The sequence below is a fragment of the Rhopilema esculentum genome, chromosome 10 (assembly GCF_057945365.1).
Source record: "Rhopilema esculentum isolate cy_ngs chromosome 10, ASM5794536v1, whole genome shotgun sequence".
Lineage (NCBI taxonomy): Eukaryota > Metazoa > Cnidaria > Scyphozoa > Rhizostomeae > Rhizostomatidae > Rhopilema > Rhopilema esculentum.
The window spans coordinates 16123682-16129939 of NC_142824.1; the positions used below are offsets into that span (position 1 = coordinate 16123682).

The 6258-nt window shown below is 38.8% G+C and overlaps 1 non-coding gene across 1 annotated transcript; it reads left to right on the plus strand.

Moving 5' to 3' along the window:
* The first annotated feature begins 643 nt into the window (after nt 1–643).
* On the plus strand, nt 644–716 carry Trnah-aug (transfer RNA histidin (anticodon AUG)). The gene has a single exon. It is a non-coding gene; the product is annotated as a tRNA-His (tRNA).
* The last annotated feature ends 5542 nt before the right edge of the window (nt 717–6258 follow it).

Genomic DNA, 6258 nt, shown 5'->3' on the forward strand with positions numbered 1-6258 from the left:
TTATTGGTAGAATAAACGCCTTGAAAAAAATCGGCCCTTGTTTTTGACCTTCCTGAACCAAGCCTTTCTCCTTCAGTTACTTATCTATCTCCATTAATTTGACTTAAGATATCATCATGGAGCTAACAAACTTATCCACGTGTTTGTTGCCAGCCACAAGGCACAGTAATTCACGCAAAGAAGTGAAATAAATTATAAAAATCTTTCTACATGACTTCTTTGAAAAAATTACAGAAGAATACTGCAAAAAGGATAACTTACTGTTGCAAAGTCTTCACTGTAACTGCCACACCAGAGAAAATGCAATTCCCAGAGAAAAGAAGAAAAAACCATCCATACGTACGAAAAAACTAACATCTTTACACGCGAATGAAAAAGCTGTGCAAATGTGCAAATCAAGGGGAAATATGATTTTGAAATATTTGAAAAGAAATCGAGAACGAGACAAAATTGAAGTTGCCAGTTTTTGAGTACTTTGGATTATGAGTCTCTGTTGTAGCGTCCGTCAAGTGAGGCAGTAGCGAAACAGAGGCTCATGGAGTAAGTCTACATAGGAGGTTTATTTCGAATCTCATTTTGCTTGTTTCCAAGAGAGGGGCAGTGCGGGTGAATGACTCGAACTTGGGTGTTGGCTTGAAATCACGACCCGATAGCTCAGCGGTAGAGCACTTGACGTATGAAGTCAGGGGTCGTGGGTTCGAGTCTCGCTCGGGTCGGTTATTTTTCCGCACTCTCTATTAATTTGCTTGTTTCCTACCTTCACGTTTTCTAATTAACTCAGTAACACATTTGTATTTTCTCCGCATAATATTTTTTAATCCTATTAACATTGCAGATTTTAAATAGACCTTCACGTATCATTTATTTGTCCCTTGAGCTATACTATCATATCGCACAATTATGTATTTAGATTTTTACACAATTAGTTCGTTTTATGAGAGCGCTCGAGAAAGGTTCTCCAGTTAGTCTAAAATTACGATTTATTTGTAAAAGCATTTCGTCGATATACATCTTGTTGTTCCGATAAATTTGTCGTTGTTCTTTCGTTTGATTCTGAAAATAAGTGCTTAGACCGCTGAACATATTACACTTGTGTCAATAACAATTGTAAAATACTTTGCTATTCACCGAAGCTAACATGAATCAAATAATGGGGGGAAATTTTGCAAAAAGAGCGTCTCCCCGCATTTGGGAGTGTTTTAAGGGCGTGGTCCAAAAAAATTTTAGGGGCTGCGCCCCAGACCCACCACTACCCCGGCCCTGGGTACGCCACTGGATTTGCGGTAACTCTCGTTGGTATTACGGGATGCATGAACGGAAACGTTGCTTTAATATTTATGGCAAAAGAAAAGCCTGGTCAAAGAAAATGATAGAGAAGGGGCGGTGCGGATGTTTTCGAGTTTTACTGGGACGACAAAAGCGCTGACTCGTTCACTGATTCACAGCTGACAACGTGCTTTGCCTATTTGCTCCCGTCGCTACGGAGGAGACACGCATCAAGCTAACGTAGAAGAAAAACATTATCATTTATTCTGTTAAAATTGCCGTAGTTGAATTAAATAAGCATCTAAAGGGTAGATTGAGGCATGCCGAATCCGATTCTGACGTTTGTTTTGAGATATCTGTCCAATTTTTGGAGTTATAAACGATTTCCCTATATGACCCCGATTTCCCTATTTGACCCCGTTCCCTATTTGACCCCGAGCGCTACCAACATGATTGAAACTACGGCCTAAGATACCTATCTACCAGATAAGTGGTATTACCACTGTGGTAACATACAATCTTTGTGAAAAATTGCAAGACATCAGAAAATTTGGTTGAGGAATAGGGTGGCATGCCAGGTTGCGTTTCATTAGCCATGTTACTAGTTGATTTGAGTTTCGCAAACGTGAATCAATGTTGTTTGCTTTGAGGTGATTGTGATACTACGACAAAGCGTTAATTGAAGTGTTGAGATCTTCGCTTTGTTTTTTTACGCGAGTAATGGCATCGCAGCCCCCCTTTGTGATTTTGTTCAAAGAGGCGTGTAAATGCCTGTCAAAGTTCTTGGAACATCAACAAAATTTTAACATAATTTATATAATGAAAGAGAAGTAAAATTCATTTTTTTAGAACAAAATTCCAAGCTGCGAAAGATAGCTTTCAACCAGTGTAGCGAATTTCGTAAAACATTTTCCAAAAATTTCATGAAATACATTGCCTTATTTTGTACAATACTTTCCTTGCTTCCATAGCCACTCTTGTTTACCGTATTCTATCATATTTTTGGAGCTTATGTAGAAAAAGATAAAAATCCACCAATAAAAAATTGAGCTTTGGAATTTAAACAATCATTTTTTTGGAAAAATCAATCACACCTGTTATTGGCATAATCATTACAAAATTTCAATTTCATTCGAGTTGAAATCCTAGTGGATTTGCATAAATACTGGTGTAGCATCTTGAATATTGAAATTGTCAATATTGTCAGTAGTTGCAGAAGATTTTCCAAATTGAAACAGCATAGATTTCATTCAGGGGCGCAATTGCAAATTTTTTTTAAGGGGATGTTCTTTGAAGGAACCGAGTTTTCGCCACGACAGACCAATTTTTGCGATATTGTCGGGGTCGCTCTCCAGGGCCGTCGCGAGGCAGGCCTTGTTGGGGGGGGGGGGATGGTTGGCCTTGTGGCCTTGTGGCCTTGTGGCCTTTTGGCCTTTTGGCCTTGTGGCCGAGGCAGGCCTTGTAGGGTTGTGGATTACAAATTTACCTGATTGAAAAATGATTGCCTGAAATTATATAGCTGCTGTCACAAACCTCTGCAATACATTTTGTGAATCTAACTCTGTATATAATTCGCCACATATATTTTTATATGATAATAACGGGCTTTCCTAGTAGTTTTGTCAAATCTCTATATCGGAACGGGTGAAGGATATAGTTACTACCCGAGGCGGCACCATGGTTGCCGCCGAAGGATAAAATTTTCGAATTTTGATGCTTCCAGTTCCCTGGAAAATGAACTTTTTAAGCAAATTTCACTAAAGCAGTCCTCCTAACCCTCTTGAAAATTCTTTTTTTGCAAACAAATTGAACAGCAGTTAGAAATAACTCGTACAATTTCGCTATGGTCTTGAAAAATACCATGTTGTCAGTTACTTCTAGGTAACAAGCAGCACTGGTTGTCAATTTGGATCACTCTTTCCATCTTAGCATGCCTTTTGAATTTTACGAATAATCTGGATCTCATTGTGAATTGCAGTTTTTAAACTTTAGGGGAAATGGAAATAAGGCACAATTTAACCTAAAGAGGGCCTGGATTTTTAGATTTATTGCCAACAAGAATATCATATTTAACCAACGGAGGAACTACTTTTGCTTGATCCTTTATTGATTTTATGGCAGGAAGGTCTCTGAAATACCTAAAGCGTTTCTTCCACCGAGCGAATTTTACATGACATTTCCAATTGAGATACTAATGAGGGAATGTGACTGCTGCACTCGCATTCCCCTTGAAATTTGCGCATCCACCGCCACGCATAGCACGGAAACAAGATGAAGCATTTACATATGGTGAAAAAGTTATCGGTGTCGGTGGCAGCTAGAGTTTTTTCCAAAGCAGCTAAAAGATCCCAGAAAACGAGAATCAACATAACTATAACTGACAGCAATTTGCATCCTAACAAAAGCATTAGGGACGTCGTTCATTCAAAAACCCAGCAAATTCGTTCTGAAGGCATGTTATGTTGCTCATACAGAGTTTATCATGGACCAAAAGCATAAATCAATGTTCATATAGTCTGGCCATTTTCTTCTAGTAATTTCTTACAAAACCTTAGCTTTTTATCGGTTAAAGTGTAGATTTAGTTGTAAATATAGGTAAAGCTCCAAGATAGAAAAGGCACGTTTTGCGGCATGTATGCGGCATGTTGAGAAATGCCGTGGAAATGTTTTGCTTACAAGGTCTTTTATTCACTGTCGAAATTCTTCTGATTTTCGGATGCATGGAGTAGACTCATTTTTTTATAATAAACTGGCTATAAGAAACGAGTACTGGACAGTCAGAAAAAATTAGGAATTTTCAGTACTTGAAGCAGAAAAATTAAGAAATTATTAAAACGTTAAGAAACTAAACTTTTGTAAAACAACATTTTTGTAAAATCCAAGAACATGATTGCCCTGTTGGCCTAGAACTTAAGACACAAATGATGAAAATATCCTTCCCACATCTAAAAACAGCATAAGAACGGTAGCGAATCTCTTAACGTGACAAAAAAGGTCATGAACATTTCATAACAGTATTCATGACATCATAATTAAGAAACTCTTAAGAAACAATGAGAATTGAAATTTCCAGAACACTGGAGTACTCAACATCGACCTTTTTTTTATAAACAAATGAGAGTAGCCTAGACAGATGTTGCCATGGGTGTTGCCATGTTTTTACAATGGTGGTAATATCATCAAATGTCACACGTAAACCATGAGGTCTTGATTAAAACGCAGCAGCGCTGGTTGGGACCGGACTGGACCGATTCTGTCCACTGTCTTTTTTCGGTGATTAGCCCTTCATAGTAAATGCGTCCACTATATGCCTTACTTTACTGCAATACAGCATGGTACCAGCAGAATTGGGACCAGCTTTGGGTGTGATAGACAGAAAAACTAAGCAGAGGACTAGATGTAGAAAACCAATGTTGGACGAAATGTTGGATGCGATTGACCACCCATGTTGGGTCACCCAACATTTGCAAATCGATGTTGGATGAAGTTTGATCACGGTCAAAAACAAATTTTGTTTTTCAATGTTGGATGCAGTGGCGAAGCCAAAGGTCCTGCTTGTCCTGCCGGGCAGGACCACAAATTTCCAAAGATAACAATTTTTAAAATATTAAAAATTAATTCACTTTATGAAATCATGATATGCCTGATTCAAAGGCATTTCTTTTCAAAGGTCTGTTTCAAAGGTCTTATTCTACACTTATATTTCGTGGCTGTGCTCTTTTTAAATTTTGAGACACAGGGTGACTGGAATTGAATTTCGAGTATCCCGTTCGTACATTGATATCGTCAAAAATTTAGCCCTGTGGTCAGTCCTGCCCAATACTCGTAGGCAGGACTAAACCCTATCTTTGGTCCTGCCAAACAAAGGGCAAACGCCTCGTAGCCCTGTTTTTGGTCCTGCCTCACAATAGAAGAAAACAATGGCACTCCTGCCCTTCAGAAATGGCAGGACCTCAGGTTGAAAAATCTGACACTGGAATTCTAACCAGTGTATACCGTAAACCCACATTTTCGGGGTTATACACTCGCTGGAGTTCGTTTTGCCCAAAACAAAGAAAAATCAGCCTCATCAAAACGCTTACACATAGGGCACTGATGATTTGTTCCAAGTCTGAACTCGACTCGGAACTTGAAAACTAACTAAGATTTTTCTGGAGAACGGCTATCCACAAGATGTTATTTCAGTTTACATTAAGGAGAAGATAGCAAATTTCTCGGCTGACGTAAAATTTGGTCCTCAAAAGTGCCCGGTCTATCTAAAACTACCCTGGATCGGTAACAGCTCCCTACGTTTCGAAAGCCAAATAAAACAGGTCATAACAAATTGTTCATTCGCGGTTAACTCACGTGTTGTTTATAGTACAAAAAAGGCCCTTCCGTCCATTCAAAAGGACTGCGTTCCTGCCACAAAAAAAGTTCTGTTGTTTATGGATTTACGTGCCGTGACGCAGGATTGCAAGGGGCGCCTACGAGAAATGGCCATACCGAATTAAAGCCCCGAAATGTCCCTCGTGGGTTTCTGGCTGATGAGTTGCTTTTTTATCATTTTCTGCCCACTTACAAGCTAGTTGCTTAAAACATACAAGGACACACACAACCACCCCCCATCTGAGTTTGAGGCTGTAACCAGTTGGTAGTGACTACTTCTTATCTTCTTTTTTCTCATTTTTCTATTTTGGATTTGATACTTTGATTCACATATTGGTTTTTTAGTTTTTACCTTCTATGCCTATAAAAACAGGGGGCAATGAGCACTCTTTGATCTGCTTTGCCTCAATAAGTTATGAATGGCCAATGTTGTCATTATTAATTTCAAGCAAAATAATGGATGAAAAACAAGCCAGCGGCTTGCTATAATCCCAAACAGGTTTTCTGATATTCTTCTAGCTCGGCTGTGACGGTAGTTATAAATTCTCTTTTGATCATCAAGACTGGTTTAGGGAAATGGTTTCATCAGGTATGGTTTCAATGGAAATGCTTCATCACCAACTT